Source organism: Fistularia commersonii, chromosome 24 (assembly GCF_037954325.1).
Source record: "Fistularia commersonii isolate RoL2024-O1a breed Wild chromosome 24, RoL_Fcom_v1.0, whole genome shotgun sequence".
Taxonomy (NCBI): Eukaryota; Metazoa; Chordata; class Actinopteri; order Syngnathiformes; family Fistulariidae; genus Fistularia; species Fistularia commersonii.
Genome location: NC_141307.1, coordinates 8,442,963 through 8,466,725, shown reverse-complemented (window position 1 = coordinate 8,466,725; position 23,763 = coordinate 8,442,963). Strand labels below are relative to the sequence as shown.

At 45.3% G+C, this 23,763-nt stretch overlaps 4 non-coding genes and 1 pseudogene across 4 annotated transcripts; all 5 read left to right on the top strand.

The window, feature by feature from the left end:
- The first annotated feature begins 871 nt into the window (after window positions 1–871).
- On the top strand, window positions 872–990 carry LOC147220088 (5S ribosomal RNA). Its single transcript, XR_015108543.1, has one exon. It is a non-coding gene; the product is annotated as a 5S ribosomal RNA (ribosomal RNA).
- A 1,366-nt stretch (window positions 991–2,356) lies between these two features.
- Window positions 2,357–2,475, top strand: LOC147220087 (5S ribosomal RNA). Its single transcript, XR_015108619.1, has one exon. It is a non-coding gene; the product is annotated as a 5S ribosomal RNA (ribosomal RNA).
- A 1,391-nt stretch (window positions 2,476–3,866) lies between these two features.
- LOC147220086 (5S ribosomal RNA) lies at window positions 3,867–3,985 on the top strand. Its single transcript, XR_015108457.1, has one exon. It is a non-coding gene; the product is annotated as a 5S ribosomal RNA (ribosomal RNA).
- Window positions 3,986–5,351: 1,366 nt separating this feature from the next.
- LOC147220085 (5S ribosomal RNA) lies at window positions 5,352–5,470 on the top strand. The gene has a single exon (XR_015108628.1). It is a non-coding gene; the product is annotated as a 5S ribosomal RNA (ribosomal RNA).
- Window positions 5,471–6,864: 1,394 nt separating this feature from the next.
- Window positions 6,865–6,983, top strand: LOC147220084 (5S ribosomal RNA; annotated as a pseudogene).
- The last annotated feature ends 16,780 nt before the right edge of the window (window positions 6,984–23,763 follow it).

Genomic DNA, 23,763 nt, shown 5'->3' with positions numbered 1-23,763 from the left:
GTTGTTGAAGTCCTGGGTTTACTTTGATGCTTCGGCGTCCTGTCGGGAGGCCGTGCACCACGTGACCGGGCAGATGCGGAAGATGCATCAGCCATGTTGTTTTTTATGAAGCAGGAACATCAGCCTCCACTGGGACCTCCGTCTCCGGGACAAGACGGAGGTCTTATCTTATCTTATAAGGACCTCCACCTGTTTTCTGCTCTCACTACAGATCACAACTGCATCTACAAAGGTCACGGTCCGTGGAGATTCACGTCTACCCTCATCTGTCAGGCCGTCCGTCACCGTTGCGAACAAGAAGGGGCTCAGGGCCTATCCCCAACAGAGTCCCGCTTCCAGCTTGAACTTCTCTGGTCCCGTCTTACAGCACACCGCACCACTGTCTCCCAGCTAGCATACATGTCCTGCACCAGTGTAACACACTTCTCTGCCGCTCCAGACGTCCTCATAGGATACCAGAGCTCCTCTCTTGGCAACCTGTCGTACGACTTTTCAAGGTGTACAAAAAGGCAATGCGGCTCCCACTGCTCTTCTCTGTACTTCTCTATGAGCATTCTCGGTGCAAATACTTCATCCTTAGTACTCTTCCTTTTTCCATGTGTATTTTATTTAATTTTCTCTTTCTCTTGTCTTTAACTGTCCCGCCGTGCATACGAGTCCTGGTATGGCCTTTGCTAGCTCCCTCTTTACCTTAGGCTGCTGCCTAAGGTAAAGTGTGTCTGATGATTTTTGGTTAGAGTAACCTTGGGCGCCACTGGCTGTAATCATGGAAACTAAATAGAAGGAGCTCCATAGAGATGTGGAAATGAGTGGAGGTGGAAAACACAGAGGACGGCTGCTTATAAAATGCCCTTCCGCGTAGGCTAGTCTCGTTTACGGCCATACCACCCTGAACACGCCCGATCTCGTCTGATCTCGGAAGCCAAGCAGGGTCGGGCCTGGTTAGTACTTGGATGGGAGCCTGCCTGGGAATACCAGGTGCCGTAAGCTTTTTCATGTTCGTCCTCTCTGTCTACAACAGGGGGTGCTGACTCGAAAGAGCGCCAACATTTCACACACGGACACACGCCGCTCATTCCCTTGTGTTTGTCCCACCGGAGTCACCGTGAAGCCCGGCGTGACACGCGCTCAGTCATAGTTCCCCGCCTTACCTTTCGGGTCACTTTCCGTTGTCTCGCCGCGTCCGTCCGTCGCTAGCCTTCTTTCTTTTCATCCCTGTACAGTATCTCTCCATGTGTGCTCAATTTCTTTTTCTCTCGTTTGTGCCTCTGGCTGTTGAATAATCCAGCCGCTGACCTCCGTACCACTGGCTCTCCTAGACACTTCCATGCCTCCACATGTACGGCACAACATCAGGACCCAGTGCCTTTGAACTCCTCATCCTCTTCGATGCCCTCCTCGCTTGTTTTTGCACTCGTCTCTGCTCCTTTGCGGTCACCAGTAGTCAGCGCTTCTACCCTTGGCTCTCTTTCATTTTTCCCCATTCATTCATCAGATTCCTAGGAGTCTGGTTGTTGAAGTCCTGGGTTTACTTTGATGCTTTGGCGTCCTGTCGGGGGGCCGTGCACCACGTGACCGGGCAGATGCGGAAGATGCATCAGCCATGTTGTTTTTTCTAAAGCAGGAACATCGGCCTCCACCAGGACCTCCGTCTCCGGGGCAAGACGGAGGTCTTATCTTATCTTATAAGGACCTCCACCTTTTTTCTGCTCTCACTACAGAGCACAACGGCATCTGCAAAGGTCACGGTCCGTGGAGATTCACGTCTACCTTCATCCGTCACCATTGCGAACAAGAAGGGGCTCAGGGCCTATCCCCGGCGGAGTCTCACCTCCACCTTTAACTTCTCTGGTACCGTCTTACAGCACACCGCACCACTGTCTCCCAGCTAGCATACATGTCCTGCACCAGTGTAACACACTTCTCTGCCGCTCCAGACTTCCTCATAGGATACCAGAGCTCCTCTCTTGGCAACCTGTCGTACGCCTTTTCTAGGTGTACAAAAAGGCAATGCGGGTCCCACTGCTCTTCTCTGTACTTCTCTATGAGCATTCTCGGTGCAAATACTTCATCTGTAGTACTCTTCCTTTTTCCATGTGTATTTTATTTAATTTTCTCTTTCTCTTGTCATTAACTGTCCCGCCGTGCATTCGAGTCCTGGTATGGGCTTTGCTAGCTCCCTCTTTACCTTAGGTGAAAAGTGTCTGATGATTTTTGGTTAGAGTAGCCTTGGGCGCCACTGGCTGTAATCATGGAGACTAAATAGAAGGAGCTCCTGACAGATGTGGAAATGACTGGAGGTGGAAAAGACGGAGGACGTCTGCTTATAAAATGCCCTTCCGCGTAGGCTCATCTCGTTTACGGCCATACCACCCTGAACACGCCTGATCTCGTCTGATCTTGGAAGCCAAGCAGGGTCGGGCCTGGTTAGTACTTGGATGGGAGACTGCCTGGGAATACCAGGTGCCGTAAGCTTTTTCATGTTCGTCCTCTCTGTCTACAACAGGGGGTGCTGACTCGAAAGAGCGCCAACATTTCACACACGGACACACGCCGCTCATTCCCTTGTGTTTGTCCCACCGGAGTCACCGTGAAGCCTGGCGTGACAAGCGCTCAGTCATAGTTCCCCGCCTTACCTTTCGGGTCACTTTCCGTTGTCTCGCCGCGTCCGTCCGTCGCTAGCCTTCTTTCTTTTCATCCCTGTACAGTATCTCTCCATGTGTGCTCAATTTCCTTTTCTCTCGTTTGTGCCTCTAGCTGTTGAATAATCCAGCCGCTGACCTCCGTATCGCTGGCTCTCCTAGACACTTCCATGCCTCCACATGTACGGTACAACATCAGGACCCAGTGCCTTTGAACTCCTCATCCTCTTCGATGCCCTCCTCGCTTGTTTTTGCACTTTTCTCTGCTCCTTTGCGGTCACCAGTAGTCAGCGCTTCTACCCTTGGCTCTCTTTCATTTTTCCCCATTCATTCATCAGATTCCTAGGAGTCTGGTTGTTGAAGTCCTGGGTTTACTTTGATGCTTCGGCGTCCTGTCGGGAGGCCGTGCACCACGTGACCGGGCAGATGCGGAAGATGCATCAGCCATGTTGTTTTTTATGAAGCAGGAACATCAGCCTCCACTGGGACCTCCGTCTCCGGGACAAGACGGAGGTCTTATCTTATCTTATAAGGACCTCCACCTGTTTTCTGCTCTCACTACAGATCACAACTGCATCTACAAAGGTCACGGTCCGTGGAGATTCACGTCTACCCTCATCTGTCAGGCCGTCCGTCACCGTTGAGAACAAGAAGGGGCTCAGGGCCTATCCCCAACAGAGTCCCGCTTCCAGCTTGAACTTCTCTGGTCCCGTCTTACAGCACACCGCACCACTGTCTCCCAGCTAGCATACATGTCCTGCACCAGTGTAACACACTTCTCTGCCGCTCCAGACGTCCTCATAGGATACCAGAGCTCCTCTCTTGGCAACCTGTCGTACGACTTTTCAAGGTGTACAAAAAGGCAATGCGGCTCCCACTGCTCTTCTCTGTACTTCTCTATGAGCATTCTCGGTGCAAATACTTCATCCTTAGTACTCTTCCTTTTTCCATGTGTATTTTATTTAATTTTCTCTTTCTCTTGTCTTTAACTGTCCCGCCGTGCATACGAGTCCTGGTATGGCCTTTGCTAGCTCCCTCTTTACCTTAGGCTGCTGCCTAAGGTAAAGTGTGTCTGATGATTTTTGGTTAGAGTAACCTTGGGCGCCACTGGCTGTAATCATGGAAACTAAATAGAAGGAGCTCCATAGAGATGTGGAAATGAGTGGAGGTGGAAAACACAGAGGACGGCTGCTTATAAAATGCCCTTCCGCGTAGGCTAGTCTCGTTTACGGCCATACCACCCTGAACACGCCCGATCTCGTCTGATCTCGGAAGCCAAGCAGGGTCGGGCCTGGTTAGTACTTGGATGGGAGACTGCCTGGGAATACCAGGTGCCGTAAGCTTTTTCATGTTCGTCCTCTCTGTCTACAACAGGGGGTGCTGTCTCGAAAGAGCGCCAACTTTTCACACACGGACACACGCCGCTCATTCCCTTGTGTTTGTCCCACCGGAGTCACCGTGAAGCCCGGCGTGACACGCGCTCAGTCATAGTTCCCCGCCTTACCTTTCGGGTCACTTTCCGTTGTCTCGCCGCGTCCGTCCGTCGCTAGCCTTCTTTCTTTTCATCCCTGTACAGTATCTCTCCATGTGTGCTCAATTTCTTTTTCTCTCGTTTGTGCCTCTGGCTGTTGAATAATCCAGCCGCTGACCTCCGTACCACTGGCTCTCCTAGACACTTCCATGCCTCCACATGTACGGCACAACATCAGGACCCAGTGCCTTTGAACTCCTCATCCTCTTCGATGCCCTCCTCGCTTGTTTTTGCACTCGTCTCTGCTCCTTTGCGGTCACCAGTAGTCAGCGCTTCTACCCTTGGCTCTCTTTCATTTTTCCCCATTCATTCATCAGATTCCTAGGAGTCTGGTTGTTGAAGTCCTGGGTTTACTTTGATGCTTTGGCGTCCTGTCGGGGGGCCGTGCACCACGTGACCGGGCAGATGCGGAAGATGCATCAGCCATGTTGTTTTTTCTAAAGCAGGAACATCGGCCTCCACCAGGACCTCCGTCTCCGGGGCAAGACGGAGGTCTTATCTTATCTTATAAGGACCTCCACCTTTTTTCTGCTCTCACTACAGAGCACAACGGCATCTGCAAAGGTCACGGTCCGTGGAGATTCACGTCTACCTTCATCCGTCACCATTGCGAACAAGAAGGGGCTCAGGGCCTATCCCCGGCGGAGTCTCACCTCCACCTTTAACTTCTCTGGTACCGTCTTACAGCACACCGCACCACTGTCTCCCAGCTAGCATACATGTCCTGCACCAGTGTAACACACTTCTCTGCCGCTCCAGACTTCCTCATAGGATACCAGAGCTCCTCTCTTGGCAACCTGTCGTACGCCTTTTCTAGGTGTACAAAAAGGCAATGCGGCTCCCACTGCTCTTCTCTGTACTTCTCTATGAGCATTCTCGGTGCAAATACTTCATCCTTAGTACTCTTCCTTTTTCCATGTGTATTTTATTTAATTTTCTCTTTCTCTTGTCTTTAACTGTCCCGCCGTGCATACGAGTCCTGGTATGGGCTTTGCTAGCTCCCTCTTTACCTTAGGTGAAAAGTGTCTGATGATTTTTGGTTAGAGTAGCCTTGGGCGCCACTGGCTGTAATCATGGAGACTAAATAGAAGGAGCTCCTGACAGATGTGGAAATGACTGGAGGTGGAAAAGACAGAGGACGGCTGCTTATAAAATGCCCTTCCGCGTAGGCCACTCTCGTTTACGGCCATACCACCCTGAACACGCCCGATCTCATCTGATCTTGGAAGCCAAGCAGGGTCGAGCCTGGTTAGTACTTGGATGGGAGACTGCCTGGGAATACCAGGTGCCGTAAGCTTTTTCATGTTCGTCCCCTCTGTCGACAGCAGGAGGTGCTGTCTCTCAAGAGCGCCAACATTTCACACACGGACACACGCTGCTCATTCCCTTGTGTTTGTCCCACCGGAGTCACCGTGAAGCCCGGCGTGACACGCGCTCATTCATAGTTCCCCGCCTTACCTTATCATGTCACTTTCCGTTGTCGCGCTGCCTCCGTCCGTCGCTCGCCCCCTTTCTTTTCATCCCTGTACAGTATTCCTCCATGTGTGCTGAATTTCTTTTTCTCTCGTTTTTGCCTCTCGCTGTTGAATAATCCAGCCGCTGACCTCCGTACCGCTGGCTCTCCTAGACACTTCCATGCCTCCACATGTACGGTACAACATCAGGACCAACTGCCTTTGAACTCCTAAACCTCTTCAATGCCCTCCTCGCTTGTTTTTACACTCATCTCAGCTCCTTTTGCGGTCAAGAGTAGTCAGCGCTTCTACCCTTGGCTCTCTTTCATTTTTCCCCATTCATTCATCAGATTCCTAGGAGTCTGGTTGTTGAAGTCCTGGGTTTACTTTGATGCTTTGGCGTCCTGTCGGGAGGCCGTGCACCACGTTACCGGACAGATGCGGAAGATGCATCAGCCATGTTGTTTTTTATTAAGCAGGAACATCAGCCTCCACTGGGACCTCCGTCTCCGGGACGAGACGGAGGTCTTATCTTATCTTATCTTGACCTCCACCTTTTTTCTGCTCTCACTACAGATCACAACTGCATCTGCAAAGGTCACGGTCCGTGGAGATTCACGTCTACCCTCATCCGTCAGGCCGTCCGTCACCGTTGCGAATAAGAAGGGGCTCAGGGTCTATCCCCAACAGAGTCCCGCTTCCACCTTGAACTTCTCTGGTCCCGTCTTACAGCACACCGCACCACTGTCTCCCAGCTAGCATACATGTCCTGCACCAGTGTAACACACTTCTCTGCCGCTCCAGACGTCCTCACAGGATACCAGAGCTCCTCTCTTGGCAACCTGTCGTAGGCATTTTCTAGGTGTACAAAAAGGCAATGCGGCTCCCACTGCTCTTCTCTGTACTTCTCTATGAGCATTCTCGGTGCAAATACTTCATCTGTAGTACTCTTCCTTTTTCCATGTGTATTTTATTTAATTTTCTCTTTCTCTTGTCATTAACTGTCCCGCCTTGCATACGAGTCCTGGTATGGCCTTTGCTAGCTCCCTCTTTACCTTAGGCTGCAGCCTAAGGTAAAGTATGTCTGATGATTTTTGGTTAGAGTAACCTTGGGCGCCACTGGCTGTAATCATGGAAACTAAATAGAAGGAGCTTCCAGACAGATGTGGGAATGACTGGAGGGGGAAAACAAAGAGGGCGGCTGCTTATAAAATGCCCTTCCGCGTAGGCTAGTCTCGTTTACGGCCATACCACCCTGAACATGCCCGATCTCGTCTGATCTCGGACGCCCAGCAGGGTCGGGCCTGATTAGTACTTGGATGGGAGACCGCCTTGGAATACCATGTGCCGTAAGCTTTTTTCATGTTCGTCCTCTCTTTCGACAGCAGGGGGTGCTGTCTCTCAAGAGCGCCAACATTTCACACACTGACACACGCCGCTCATTCCCTTGTGGTTGTGCCACCGGAGTCACCGTGAAGCCCGGCACGACACGCGCTCAATCATAGTTCCCCGCCTTACCTTGTTCGGTCACTTTCCGTTGTCTCGCCGCCTTTCTTGTCATCCATGTACAGTATTTCTCCATGTGTGCTGAATTTCTTTTTCTCTCGTTTGTGCCTCTCGCTGTTGAATAATACAAGCTGCTGACCTCCGTACCCCTGGCTTTCCTAGACACTTCCATGCCTCCACATGTACCTTACGTCATTAGGACCCACTGCCTTTGAATTCCTCATCCTCTTCAATGCCCTCCTCGCTTCTTTTTACACTCGTCTCTGCTCCTATTGCGGTCGCCAGTAGTCAGCGCTTCTACCCTTGGCTCTCTTTCATTTTTCCTCATTCATTTATCAGATTCCTAGGAGTCTGGTTGATGAAGTGTAGGGTTTACTTTTATGATTCGGCGTCCTGTCGGGGGGCCGTGCACCACGTGACCGGGCAGATGCGGAAGATGCATCAGCCATGATGTTTTTTGTAAAGCAGGAACATCAGCCTCCACCAGGACCTCCGTCTCCGGGGCGAGACGGAGGTCTTATCTTATCTTATAAGGACCTCCACCTGTTTTCTGCTCTCACTACAGATCACAACTGCATCTGCAAAGGTCACGGTCCGTGGAGATTCACGTCCACCCTCATCCGTCAGGCCGTCCGTCACCGTTGCGAACAAGAAGGGGCTCAGGGCCTATTCCCGACGGAGTCCCGCTTCCACCTTGAACTTTTCTTGTCCCGTCTTACAGCACACCGCACCACTGTCTCCCAGCTAGCATACATGTCCTGCACCAGTGCAACACACTTCTCTGCCGCTCCAGACTTCCTCATAGGATACCAGAGCTCCTCTCTTGGCAACCTGTCGTACGCCTTTTCTAGGTGTACAAAAAGGCAATGCGGCTCCCACCGGCCTTCTCTGTACTTCTCTATGAGCATTCTCGGCGCAATTACTGCATCTATAGTACTCTTCATTTTTCCATTTGTATTTTATTTATTTTTCTCTTTCTCTTGTCATTAACTGTCCCGCCGTGCATAAGAGTCCTGGTATGGGCTTTTATAGCTCCCTCTTTACCTTAGGCTTTAGCCTTAGGCTGTAGCCTAAGGCTGTAGCCTAAGGTAAAGAGTGTCTGATGATTTTTGGTTAGAGCAGTGTAGCACCCAACCTCTTAGTTAATGCAGTGATAGTACAATTGTTTGGGCCCTGGGAACGTTACTTAGATGAAATTTTCAATGGTAAACAGGAGAAACAATAATACCTAATTTTTTGATAACTTAAACTTCTTAATGCTTTTTGATTATAGCGGTGCCTCCATCTCCTAAGGATAAAATATGAATTAAGACAAACACAGATCTCTTTAAGTACAAATTTAAAGTTTAGTTTCACAAAATGAAAAGAAAGAAAAAATGAAATAAAATTGGTAGTGCGTTCATTTGAGATTTTGTCGCTTTGCAACTACATAAACATATTCAAAAACCATGTACATCCCTTCAAGTTCAGTCCAGTTAGAAAACCATAACCTTAAAGTCCTTTTTGTTTTTCTCAGAAAGTTCAATCGTGGCAGGCCTGATTCGATACTCGGGATCGTTGGACCAGAAAAACAGAAAATGTCCGTTTCACTTGTTCACAAGCCCCAAAATAAAATGCATGTGCTTTGATGTACTCACTAATCCTTTTGGTGTCGACGCAATGGATAGTCAAATGTTGTCCATCACCATGCGATTCCCTCTCGGCAAACAGGTTAGCAATGACTTGGCATCACGGCATCACGAAGTGCACTCGGTGAAACTCATCGGTTAAGCCTCGGCAGAAACGTCCAGAGAATTCCTCTCGGTCCACTGAGCATCAAAGGTCTCCAATTCCAAGCTCATATACTTTACATACAGAGTATGAAATTAACTCGCGGTAAAATGCTAACAATGCTAACGCTCGATTAGCATCGCATATGTGCACTTAAACATATCGTCTAAGCATAAAAATCATATACATCGAGTACTCACTCATCACAGGGTTAAATAGTCGAAAACAGCAACGTAGACTCTGCATCCACAATGTTTTATGACCATTCTCCTTTCAGCTTAGCTTCACAAACTTCCCTCGGCAAACGCAGCAGTCGAATGCCTCGCGCCTAGATGTTCTATTGCCTTTCTCATTCAGATCCCGCCCTCACGCATGGGTTCGGACACTAAGTGTACATCAACCAATACAATTAAAGAAAATACCATATTGACACTTAACAAGTTCGGATGCAAACAAAAGCACATGTTGAGCTGTACGTTTCACACAAGCTTGTGGCGATTAAAAGCACGATTCCCAAATAAATGACAAAAACCTTAGATAAGATTAAACCTTGTTTTTAACCATTTATGAACACATTTTAAACATGAAATATTAAATGTTTTACAGCCATTTCAGTCTTATTTAATTTTACTTAAATGTTAAAACATCTTTACATTTTAGCCTGTATGGTCTGTAATGAAATTTTAGACGGGCTACATCCTCCCCCTTCTAAAAGGTGTAGATGTCCTCATCTAACTGTACTGTTTAGACTTAGATCTGTAGGGGCATGTTTTAGGATGTTTCACAAGATCAGGGTTTCCTCTGGCACTGAGGTTCAAGTGAATGACCATGCTCTGGTGCACAATAGTCACAGGTTCCCCAGCTTGAGTTCCAGGTTTATCATAGGTCAAGCGGATCACTGGTTTTACTTCACGCGTTGACTTTCTGCTTCTAGGGCTGGTTTTAGTTCTCAACTCCACATCAGTGTCTTCAGCTGTATCATTAGTATCTGCGTCCTCGTTGGAGGACTGATATTCCTCTTCCTGTGAACTGACAGAATGTACTTTCTCCACCTCCGGTTCACTCTCAGATGAGGGGAAATTTTCAAAGGGAGTATGCTCTGGGGTGGTTCGGTCTGGTATGGACAGTGGTTTCCTGACCTTATCATAGGTTGGGCACTCGTAGACACACTCATACTCAGATTCAGAGTTTGAAGAGATGTCAGATGTCTGATCTTTTTGGTGATGTGTTTGATGTCTTAGAGTATGTTGTCTCCTGGTAACTGGTGTTCTGACTCTTTTAGTTTGTTCAGAGTTATCGGGAATCCTGACAAGATAACCAATTTGTAGAAGGTGGTCTCTGTGTAGAGTTTTGACACTTCCAGTTCCTTGTTCGGGTTTGACTCTGTATACAGGTAAGTTGGAAAACTTTTTAATCACAATATAGGGTGTGGATTTCCACCTATCTTGTAGTTTGTTTCCCAGTTAGGCCAACATTTCTTATGAGGACTCTTCTTGTAGAGGTTGGTCTCTTACTCATTGATCATAACAGGTTTTGTTTCTCAGATGGCTCTTGGTTGCACACTCTGCAGCTAAATTTTAAGCTTTTTGGAGTTCTTTTCTCATTTTGTCCACATACTGTAGGTGAGACGTCTCTGAATTACCGTCGAGAGCTGTACCAAAACAGAGGTCAACAGGCAATCTGGCATTGCGTCCGAACATTAAGTAGTATGGGGAATATCCAGTGGACTAATTTTTAGTGCAGTTATACGCATGTACTAACTGACTGATATGTTGACTCCAGTTTTGTTTCTGCACATTTTCAAGAGTTCCAAGCATTGAGAGAAGTGTTCTGTTGAAATGTTCTGGTTGAGCATCACCTTGCGGATGATAAGGTGAGGTGCGCGACTTTCTTACTCCAAGCATGGATAAGAGTTCTTTTATAAGGCGCCTTTCAAAATCTCTACCTTGGTCTGAATGTATTCTAGCGGGTAGTCCATAATGAACAAAGTACTTTCCCACAATACTTTGGCAACTGGAACTGACTTTTGGTCCTTTGTAGGAAATGCCTGAGCATACCTTGTATGACAGACCTGGGCAATGTATGGCCCGGGCCACATACCTTTGGTTGACTCTGACCGCCAGTGTAAGGTTAATTGGAAATTACAAAATAAATATACTTTCTAATTTCACCTCATTCATGGGCTAAAGCTGCACTGCTTTTATTCTGAAGTTGTTTTTTTTTTAATTCACGCACATAATGACGTAATGCGTATATCAAGACATGCGTGCGATTGAATCACAAGACAACTTTCGCCCTCAAAAATGTCCGCTCAGGCAAAAAAAAGAAAGGTAGATGCCGAATGTAGGATTTTCAACAAAAATTGGACAGCTAAGTATTTATTTACTGAAGTTGGAGGTAAAGCTGTGTGTTTAGTTTGCGGGGAGCAGATCACCGTGTTTAAGGACTACAATTTGAGTCGGCATTACCAGACGAAACATGCAGAGAAATATAAAAACCTGACTGATGACGAAAGAACGCGGACATTGGAAGCTTTGCTAGCTAAGCTGCAAATGCAGCAAGGCTTTTTTACCAAGCTTCATACATCCAGGGATGCAGCAACCAAGACCAGCTTCGTGATATCCCACAAAATAGCCAAAAACAGCAAGCCATTCGCAGAGGGGGAGTTTGTGAAAGAGTGCTTGGTAGACTCTGCAGCACTAATATGCCCTGAAAAAAAAGCGGCATTTGAGCAAGTCCCGCTGTCCAGGCGAACCGTGGCGAGAAGGATCGAGGACATTGCGGGGAATCTGGAGCTACAGCTGCAACGTGAAGTGCCAAGTTTTGACTTTTTCTCCTTGGCTTTGAACGAGAGTTGTGATGTCCGCGACACAGCCCAGCTACTCGTATTTGTCCGTGGGATAGCGCCGGACTTCAAGATTACGGAGGAGCTGGCAGCAATGCGGTCGTTAAAAGGGATGACAACAGGGAGCGATCTCTTCACTGAGGTAAATGCTTGTATGGACACGTTGGGACTGAAATGGGACAGACTGGCAGGTGTCACCAAGGACAGTTGTCCAAATCTTACAGGGAAAAATGTCGGACTTTTAAAACGCATGCAGGATAAAGTGACTGAAATTGACCCTGATCAGAAATTGGTATTTTTACATTGCATTTTACACCAACATGTCTTGTGCACATCAGTGCTAAAAATTAACCATGTTATCGATGTTGTTACTATAATAGTTAACTTCATCAGGGCGCGGGCACTGAATCACAGACAGTTTATAACACTTCTGGAGGAGCATGAGAGTGAGCACAGTGACATTGGCTACCACACTTCTGTGAGATGGCTCAGCCTGGGCAAAGTGCTAAAAAGAGTCTGGGATCTGAAAGCAGAAATCCAGGAGTTTTGTGAGACAAAAGGCAAGGCCATCCCAGAGCTTGCAGATGAGGACAGGATGGCAGATTTTGCATTTGCTGTTGATGTGACTGCACTGATGAATGAACTGAACACCAAGCTGCAAGGCAAGGGCCTTTTTGTGCATGAAATGCACAGCCCGGTGAAGGCTTTCATGAGAAAGATACAGTTGCTTTCAAGACAACAGGAGAGCAACACTCTCACTCACATGCTGACCCTGAAAGAAGTCACACCATCAGCTGATAACTTCTGCAGGTACTCATCCATGTGAGGAGCATTGTATGGTGAGTTTTCAAGGTGATTTGAGGATCTTAGAGCAATGGAGGATGACATGCACATGATTTCTTCTCCCTTTACCTTCCGTGTGGATGATGCACCCAGTGATTTTCAGGTGGAACTCATTGACCTGCAGTCTGATGTAGTACTGGCAGAGCACTTTAAGTCAGGATCTCTGCTGGATTTCTACTCTTCTCTCAAGGAGGAGAACTTTCCAAACATTAGGAGACATGCTCAGAAGATGTTTGTTCTCTTTGGCTCTACCTACATTTGTGAACAAACATTTTCAATGATGAAGTTTACAAAATCCAAGGAAAAGATCCTCTCACTGATGATCATCTGTCAGCTGTGCTTCACATCTCCACTTCAGACATTCAACCTGACTTAGATGCACTCGTTAAAGCCCAGCAGAGATTAGAGTTCTCTCACTGAACAAGAAAAAAGAACTTTAAAACACCAAATGAGGTAGTTAGACCACAAATGTAGGCATGTTAAAGCACCAGATAACAGTGAACTGGGACACTTTTTCTCAAAATCACAGTTCAGTGACAGTCAATATGGAACCCAAAATGTGTTTTGAAGTGAATGTGACTGAAAATGTTCACTAATATGAGTCACAAATAGTAAAAAATGTTAAAAATTTGTCTACCATTGTGCTGAGAAATTTGAATGAATAAATTTTTGTAAGGCAACCTCATTTTTTCATTGCTTAACTTTAACATATACTCTTGCCAGCTTGTCAAAACAGTGCTATTTACTGCTTTTTATAAAGAAATACAATTAATATTATGCAGAATTGAGTTCAGACTTTAGGCCCGGCCCTCCACAATATTTTATGTTTCTTATGTGGCCCCATGGAAAAAATAATTGCCCACCCCTGGCCTAATGGGCTGTATGCCATGAGTCATGTTATGCTCTGGTATAAAAGTCATGGCGCTTCCTAATCGGCCCAAATTGCATGTGCCACACCAGTGTTGGGGCAGATACAGAAATGCTCATCTGCCACAAATCCATACATGTGTTTTTGGGCATGGATAACCGTATTTATGTGGGAATGCGAAAATCCTCCATGGTGGAATACCAAATTTGGTGAGGTTTGTTTCAATACTGAATATTGTTTCAATAATGGCTTGAGGGCAGTCAGATTCATGGCGCACGCATCCATTCCCCACTTTCCAACCTCACATATACTATTACTATAGGAGTCATAAGTTTTCCTAACTAGTCTATCCATTTCCATATTTAGCACAGTGTCACACTTAAGTTGGCCCAGATAATGATCCTTTTTACCACACTGTTGTTTCATGCAAAGTGGTGGTGTCTTTTTCATTTTAATTAGAATGAATCCCTCAATGACAGTTCTGTTGGTTGCCATAGAATAATTAGCTGGTAATCGCCAATTTGATGGATTGTAAGGCAGAAAGGGAAGGACTGAGGTATTTGTTATATTCTGAAAAATTCAAAATCTCTGATTCGGTCCTTGGGAATACACCCATATTATGGACAAGGTTTCATGTTCATTAATTGGATGAGGTTGTATAGTCGGGTTAGGAGACACTGATATTGGCATTACAGTACAAACATAGCAATCAGTTTGGTCTCCTGCTGTTATATTCATCAATCGCCACCAGAGACTGTCACGGTGTGGAGCATTGATCTCATTTCATAGTTCTTTATAAGTTTGAGATAGGCCCTTCTTTACTCATCAGACTTGTCATTGTTTGTCTCTGCCTTCTCCTGCTGGGTTGGGTGCTCCTGTTTTGGAGGGCTCATCCTGGATCCTTCCAACCTAAACGGTTAGGGATCTGGTGGTTTCTTCACAAATGCAGCTGATGCCTTGAGACGAGTAAGACTATCCTTCTTACTCCCCTTTGTAGTCAGCCTTCCCCTCTAGCCAGTGTTAATAGGATCAACAGGGAGTACCTTACAGTGTGATTATGAATCCAAGTGGATCGTTCCGCAGTTTTCACTGCAGTCGCCGTGGTCAGAAGTACTTGGAATGGTCCTTCCCAGCGTGCTGAACTCCAACAGCTTCTCTTTATGACTTTCACGAAGATCCAATCACCAACTCGGACCTTCACCTGTGGAGCAGATTGAGATTCAGGCAGATCATTTGCGTCTGTTACGTCTCATTGCCTTAGTGTATTTCTAATGTATTCCACTAAATTTCTTCTGTGTGGGCCTTCTCTAGGTCTGGATGTGTCATCGGTAACCTGAATGGTCCACCGTGTATTATCTATAATGGTGTCAAACCATTAACTGTGGTAACTATGTGCATATACATTTTTACCATATATATGCACTCTTGCCATGTCTTTCCTGTATGTTCCATACATTTTCTTAGTCTGTTTTTTACTGTTTCATTTGTTCTTTCCACTAACCCTGCAGTTTGTGGATGATAAGAACAATGTCTCTAAGTCAATGTCCATAACTTGACCCATTGTGTACAACTTCATTTATTCTCTGCAGTATGCCATGGGTTGGCAGAATATATTTACAGATAGGTTTAACTACAGCTTCTGCATCAGCTTTTGTAGTGGTTGTGTTGCACACGTGAATGATGATGATTCAGTGTGTAGGTTTTGCGGGTTTTGTTGTCGGCTGTAACACAGACATTAGCCACATTACTGACGTCCAACACAGCACTGAACTAATGCTGTGACCGCGTCTCGGCAAACTAATCACAGTTTGTTTCACGCCATCCTGTGGTTGAATGTGGTACTACATACTTACGAACAGTGATTGAGAGGAAAGGAGCAAGTTGCTAACTCAGGAAATAAAATACATTAAATATAAAAAAAAGGGAGGGGGATGTCTGGTCTTTGCGCCGTCATAGTTGCAATTTCCACCCATTTGCTGTGGCTGTCAATCATTACCAAACAATATCTATATTTTCCTACAGAATTGAATTCAATAAAATCCATGTCCATCACTTCTAAAGGATATTGTGGATCTGGAAACCTTCCTTTCTTTGGTCTTAGTTTCCTTGAGTATTATTTTTAAAGCATGTTATACATTGTGCACACGATTTTTTTTAAGTAGGAATTTAGGATAATGGTATAGAAGTGTTTTGACATAAGTACCTCCATCCCTCCTGTTGACACATGGCAAGGCCCATGGGTCATTTTCATTTATCATCAAAATTCCATTGAAGTCTGTTGCTCCTCTCTTGAGCCAGGATTGTCTTTAAGCAGCTGACGCATTCTCCTGAGCATCTTTTAGTGAATCATTGTCAATTAATGATGGTGCGGTAGATAGTTTTTCAGCATGCATGCTGTATTTTTGTTTTTCTGTTTCCTTTGCTATTTTGTCAGCAAAGGCATTTCCTTTTGTAAAATCATCTGTTCCTGAGTGATGTGCTCTGCATTTTACTACTGCTAATTTTCGTGGGAGCAGTATAACTTCTAGTAGTTTTGTTAAGAGTGCTGCGTGTGTCACTGTTTTTCCTGTAGTCGTCACCATGCCTCGCTGTTGCCACATTTTTGCAAATACAAAGAGTGTGGAATAGGCATATTGACTATCAGTGTAAATTGTTACATCAATCCCTTCTGCTACTTGGCAGGCTTCTATCAATGCTATAATTTCAGCTGCTTGGGCTGATAGTGATGTTGGTAACGCCCTTGAAGTTATGACCTGGTTCGGGAGTTCTACCACAGCACAGCCTGTGTGTGTGACTCCTCTGTCATCTTTAAAAGATGATCCATCTACAAACCACACACAACCATTATGTAGTGGTGTGTCTTGCAAATCTGGTCTTGGTAGAACTACTTGTGATGTTTCTGTTATGCAATCATGAGGTGTGCCATCTATTGGTAAAGGTAAAAATGTAGCTGGATTGAGTTGTGTTCATCGTTTGATGGTAAGATGTGGTTGACTTAGCAGCACCGCTGTAAAATTTATCTGTCTAGCTGGAGACAGAAAAGACAATTTACTTGCAGTAGGAGAACATCAACTGCATGTGGTACTAATGGTTCAAATGGATGAACTACATCAGCCGAATTTTCTACAGCTAGAGCGGCTGCTGCTACTGCTTGTACACATGGTGGGAAAGCCCTAGCTACACTGTCCAACTGTTTTGAGTGGTAAGCTACTGGTCTAAATTTATCCCCACATTTCTGTAAGAGTAAGAACATCATGTGTGACTGTTTACAGTCCACAGTTAGGATAAATGGCTTATTGTAGTTTAGATGTGCCAGTACAGATACACTACAAAGTTGTTGTTTGAGTTTTACAAATGCTTCATCTGCTTCTGGTGTCCGGGTGAGAGAACATCATTCATAGCCAATGGGTTTTCACATACCACTTTCAAAAGCGGTGCAGTTATGATTGCAAATTCTGCGATGAATGCTGTACAATAGTTACATAAACCAAGGACAGACAGCATTTCTGTCTTTGTTTTTGGTTTAGGAGCTTTCTTCACAGCATTTTTTTCTTGCTTCAGGCCTTAAATCAGCAATGACCTTTTGAATTTCTGCTGCAAAAATTAATGGACTTTCTACATACCCCTGTGGCATTCAGGTGTCCCGTGGCGGAAGCCACAAAAACGGACAGAAGCCACAAAAAAAATGCCCTTATAGCAAATGTATGCAACACATAAAAAAACACCAATAATAACCTTATAAACTTTCTGTATTATTAAGGAAAATTGCAGTATTTTACTCACTCAAATTCTGATGATTTGTAGACAAAATCCATCCTCCTTCCTTTCCTCAAATGGAGTTCTATTATCCTGTCGCACAGATCATCCCTGCGCTTCGTCTCCAAGCACTCCCAGCAATACAATTTGCAGTGTACCTCGGTGTCACGACTCATCGGGTCCCCGGGCAAGCGGCACAGCAATGACAGCAATTATCCTCCGGAACCTGGTGACCACGCCGCACCAGGGAATAATCCCACTGATCAGGCCTGAGTACAAAGGCAGACCCAAAGTTTCAGTCATTGTCTGATCTCGTTAGGATGAGAAGTTCGTATTGTCTTCAACTCCACTTGTGTAGAAAGTCCCAGACTGAAAACCCATTAAACTACCTGCAATCCTACGTGCCTGTGTCTGTCCTCCGGCAGTCCAAAGTTCCGAAAGACCTGGGTGAAGAGGGCCTCTGATGTCTCCAATGCTGCAGGGACTCCCCTCACTTGCATGCCTTAGAGAAGCAATCCACGACCACTAGGATGCTCGGAGGGGGGACGGTCTGTGGCATAATCAATGCCGAGATGGGACAGGGTCTATTTGGGATTGGTAAGGGTTCCAGTTTCCCTGCTGGTAGGTGACGAGGGGTTTTCGCCATGGCACAATCGGGGCATTGGCTGAAAATCTTTGGACGTCTCTCGACATACCTGGCCACCAGTACTTGCCTCGAAGAATGTTCAGCGTTGCACTTATACCTGGATGCCCTGTACCTGGTGTGCAGAGGTGAGGAGAGAGTCCCGGATGGTTTGGGGTACGTAGGTACGGTCGGCAGGAGTGTTGAGTGGTGCGGGGTCGGACACTGATGCGTCCCAGATTTCCTCATCCAGGCTCCACCGGATGGGGCTCACGAGCACCCTGTCAGGCAGAATGTTCTCTGGTTCTTCCGGGGCATTTTCAGGTGAGTGAATACGTGAAAGAGCATCTGCCCGGCCATTGAGAGTACCGGGGCGATATTGGATGGTGAACTGAAATCTGGTGAAGAAGAGAGCCCATCTGGCCTGGCGGGGGTTCAACCTCTTTGCTTCGCGTAGGTATTGCAAGTTCTTGTGGTCAGAGAGCACAATGAAGGGATGTTTCCTCCCTCAACCCAGTGGCGCCCTTCTTCTAAAGCCAACTTGATGGCCAGGAGCTCTCTATCCCCAATATCATAGTTGCTCTCAGCTGAACTCATCTTCTTTGAAAAAAAGACACAGGCATGTAGGATTGCAGGTAGTTTAATTGGTTTTCAGTCCGGGACTTTCTACACAAGCGGAGATGAAGACAATACGAACTTCTCATCCTAACGAGATCAGACAATGACTGAAACTTTAGGTCCGCCTTTATACTCAGGCCTGATTAGTGGGATTATTCCCTGGTGCGGCGTGGTCACCAGGTGCGGAGGATAATTGCTGTGATTGCTGTGCCGCTTGCCCGGGGACCCGATGAGTCGTGACACTCGGAGCCTGTGATCCAGGGGTACCGGTCGTAGTTTGTGGTTTGAAAATGTTGAACAAATCCTTTTCCTGGTTGTGACAGGTTCGCTAGCTTATGAGTTATCCAACCTTTCTTTACTATGCCCAGCTTTTCCTCAAAACTCCATCTAGAAAACAGTTTTAACAATATATGAGCAACTGAATCCGTTTCTTCTCCTCCTGCAGCCATTGTGGGTTGACAATGCCAATATTAAACAAACACAACTATATTTCTGTTCGCAGCTCGCTAGTACGCTTCTCCTCGCTAATATATTTGTCCACTCTCTGACTATGCAATCAGAGGGTGTGAATATGCTGATGTTGCTATGGCCTGCTAGAAGGCTTTGATGTCACCAACTCAAAATCTGATTGGATGAAGCAACAGCGTCATCAACACTTATTATTTGCGTAAAGGGCTTGCAGAACTGATTGTGCAGGCCCCCCCCACAGGCAGATTCCTTTGACCTTGACCCTGCCTGACGACAGATTATGGCTGGAATGTGATTGTTAATATGAAAGTATATGTCTGGAAGCAGCACAACCAGGGGAAAAGCTATGAAAGGAAGTGAACCGACCATTTGGAATTATTTAATAAAAATTCATGGACAAAATATAATTAACGTTTGTGATTCAGATATTTTTTTGGGCCAGCAGAGAAGGCCTTGCAGGCCCTGACAGCCCACCACTGCTTGGATCAATGATTATCTGCACTTGGCATGATCGGCTTGTATTTGGATGTGTCATATTAATCTTTTCAGTGAGTTTTTGCGTTTTGGTGTGTCCATGGGCACTTTGAACTTTTATCTTTGTGTTTGAATAATTTATTTTTGGAGGTGCTCTTGTCAATACTGTTTTGCATGCTCCTGTATCACACAGGAATTCTGTTAAGACTCCATTAACTTCCAAATTCATGTAGGGTTTTACTGTCAAATTATTCAGTAGTTCCCATGCACTTGCTATATTTATACTTTCAAGTCCTTCCTCTTCTTCATCATCATCATCTGAATGAGTTGGGGTGCGTGCACTTGGTAAGGGTGCACGCTCCTCACTTCACCTATCTCCCCTGTCATTTCGTCCTTGTCTCTTTTGCCCACACTGTCGTGACCAATGGCCTGTTTTACCACAATGCCAACATGAGTCATCTCTGTCTATTTTGTCTTTTCTCAATTCCACTCTGATATCTAATTCTTCCTGTACTCCCTCTCTGGGGTCTTCGTCCTCTACGACCTCCTTGAAACATTAACAATCCTTCATCATCATCATCTTCCATTTCATAAACTGATGTTTCTTTGGCTGTTTGTAATTCCTCTGCATGCCTTGCATACGCCATAACACTGTCTACTGTCGCTGTTTCCCCATCAAGCAGACATTTAAGAATAAAAATAAGAGCAACTCTGTCTCTCTGTGGCACTCACTGTATCACTCTTTTGTTTGAGAAAGTACACAAAAATTATACTGGAATAATCATCAGTAAACGACAATGCAAATCTGTGTCCATCTATAGATATGGGATCTACTGGCCCTGCCAGATCTGTATGCATTAAATCAAACACCTCTGTTGCTCTTGCATCAGGCTCTCTGTTTCTGATCTGCACAAACTTCCCTTGAATACACACTTCATATGGCGATACAGGTTTTTCAGTTTTCCCTTTGATTACCATACCATCAACCACTTTTGTCAACTTTTGTACTTCGCTATAATTACAATGGCCGAAAATTTCATGCCATGTTTGTAAATCAAAACACCCTTTGCATTTGTCATTACTTTCATCTGCTGTAGATAGGTAGTAAAGTTTGTTCTGCACATTAATAGGAAATACAGTACCGTCACTCATTTTGACCATGTCTTTTCCTTCATTGAAGATTACCGTTACTCCGCTTGCTGTGGTGGCCATCACAGATAAAATGTCCTGTGGATAGGAAGGGATGAACAGCATGTTTCTCAGTGTTGCTGTGTGGTGACGTCCTCTGCTGTCTATGAGGATCACCTCTGCCTCTCCCCGCTGCTTCCCCACGCCTTGACACTTGGTCCCGTCTGCCAGCTCAACATGGTGTGTGTCAGCTCTGAAAGTCTCATCGAAGCTCTTGAACTTTGTCTCATCCGTGATGATGTGAGAAGTAGCGTCCGTGTCCACCATTAGGCCTTTCATCTTCACACCACGGTCTGGAACGATGTCCGCTCCCCGGTCTTCGGTCAAGAAAACATACGATGTGTTGCCCTCTCCCTCTGCAGCTTGTCTCGCTTGTTCACTTGTTAGACGACGCCTGCAGTTTGCATCTCTGTGCGTCGAGCTTTTGCAAAAACCGCACCACTGTCTTCTTTGGCATGTTCTTGCTTTGTGCCCCTTCACACCACATTTAAAGCACACCATATCCGCCATTGTGTTTTTGTCATTGCCCCTCAGAGTGTCATTTACTTTCGTGTTCACTTTCATAGCATTATCTGACACATGAGCGCAGAGTTTTTCAGTGTCTTCATGTGAACGCAATCTCCTTTTAAAATCAGCAAATTTGAGCTTTTCTTCACTTTGAGTCACATGAACTGCAAATGGTTTGAACGATTCTGGAAGTCCCTTTAGCACCATAGCTATGAGAAGATCATCACTCATGACTTCCTCTGCATTTCTTAGCGCCGTGATTATAGTCTCTGCCCTAATCACAAAGTCTGTTACGCTTTCACTGCTTCCTTTCTGCAGTTTTGTCAGGTCAGTATACAGGTTTATAATGCGAGGCTTCCCTTTACCTGCATAATACTCTCGTAGCATCTTCAGTGCCTTTCTCCCATCATCTGCAGCTTCACACATGACCAAGCCTAGACTTTTGTCATCTGAAAACTGGATCAGCTGGGCATAGGCCATTTCATTCTGCTCCTTGTCCTTCGCCTCCTCGTCATCGTCATCAAATTCTGGAGTTTCACTCAGAATTGTGTCTTTGAGCCCCTGCAGCCGCATGTAGGCCAAGAATTTTGTCTCCCAGAGTTCATACTGCTTCTCATCTCCGGTAAAAACTAGCCGTGACCACCTACTTGGCCGCTCCATGGCTTGCTAGTTAGAGCACGTGGTAGCACTGTTAGCAGCTGCTAGCTAATCAAGCTCACCTTCACGCCGAGTTCACAGTATCGTCACTCTTCTCAGCGGCTCCAAACTGTCTTCAGCCGTCTTTGGGGGTTTCCTGGGCCCGTAACCTGTTATCAGAGGTTATCTGTGCAGTAGATCTGCGTGTTACCCCTCAATACTGGCTGGGTCTTTTACGGAGGAATAATATGTGTGAGACATCTCTTGCTTTGCAGAACTGGAAGAAGTTAAGTTTATTTTCAAGCAAATAAAAACACGACAGACAGACCGGGAAATAAAACGGAAAATAATTGAGAGTATATTTCTCAGTTAACAATAAGAACAACTTTATTTATCCCGAAGGAAATTGTTGTGCCAGAGCTTCAAGTAAAACATAACAATAATAAATACTAGTAGGAAATTGTGTAAACAGTATAAAAAAAAAGGTGGGGAGAGTAAGAAATACAAATAAAACTATGAAGTGTCTAAGTAGCAAGTCAAGGCTATAAAGTGTCTTAAGGTCTTAAGTACAAAGATTTTGAGATTCCCTGTGGCTGAAGGGAGAGGAATTAAAAATTCTGATAGCCTCAGGTAGGAAAGACCTCCTGTGGCATTCAGTGGAGCTCCTCGGTGGTCCTCTCAGCAGACCAAGTTTCAGATGTAGTTGGTAAGGAGAATTATCCTGCTCATTGAATTCTAATCCACTATGGTTTCCAAATTTCCCTTCATTGCGGAATTGAAACTGTGTAACAGTTTCTCCTGTTTCTTGTTTGCATGCTGCTTACTGTGCATGGGCTGCGGTGGCTGCATGCAGTGGTCTTGCTCTATTTAATACTGCTTGTACAGCAGCCAGATAATTTCCAACCATAGGACCATCTGTTGGATGTTAACAAATCTCTTGTTGGAGATTTCCTCCTTTGTAATCACCTCGATATCTTGCCCATTTTAATAGAAAGACAAGTTTGAATATTTGTTCTAACTCCAATCCAATCAAACTCTATGACTCAGCTAGATGGAAAACTGCATCTTGGAATGGCCCCCAGCCATTATCTGCAGCTTCTTTTACCTCAGTATGTGATATCTTTACACATGGGGGTTTTCCGCATCGTGTGGATTCGGAAATTGTATGATAGGATATAATTTGGCCTCATCTACAATATAACTTTTGTTAAGGTTCTTTCTCCGTGTTTTGTATGGATGTGTTGGTTTTACTTTTACTTGTTCTTGTTTGTCTTTGTGTATGTCCTCATATGCTGGCAGCTTTTTAAGATCTGGGTATAATGGCTCTGGAACCCCTCCCGCTGCGCCTTGTGGCATCTCCAGTGGTGGGGGTTGCTGCATCACAGCTTTGACGACTGTTCCATTATCCTCCTTCTGCACAAACATAGTTTCTTTACTCTGATCTTTAATTTGTTCTTTTTTTCTTCTTTTGTATACTTTGTGTTCGTGTGGAGGCTTGTTTAATCCATTTTTCAACTTTTCTCACTTCGTCAAACTTTTCGTCACTCTTTTTCTTGTTTTTGCATTTTTCGTGTTCATCCATAAGTTTTTAATGATGCTAATCTTAATTTTCCATCCCAGATGTATTTCTTTTTCCATTTTCTTTAATATTTTATATCATCTGGATCCAATTTGTGCATGAACTTCACATCCCCTTCCAAGGCTTTTTCATTTTTACTACTACAATCGTTTCCCATTTTTTTTACACTACAGGTTGTTGTGGTTAACTATCAGTCACAATGTTCACAGAGATCTTTGACCGTGCCAAGCTCTTATAGAACCTAATATTCTGCAGACACAGCTGTCACTGCAAACCAACTTTCTCAATTTTAACCACAACCTAAAAATTACACTTACTTCAGAGACTGACTTTAGTCAGTATAAAAATCTCTTTGAAGTGACAACACACACATATATTCCAGTGCACCCTGCTGTTCTTTCTTTTCTTAGGGCTAAAAGTATAAACCTCTGTCTACTTTCTTTTGAAGGAAAAAGT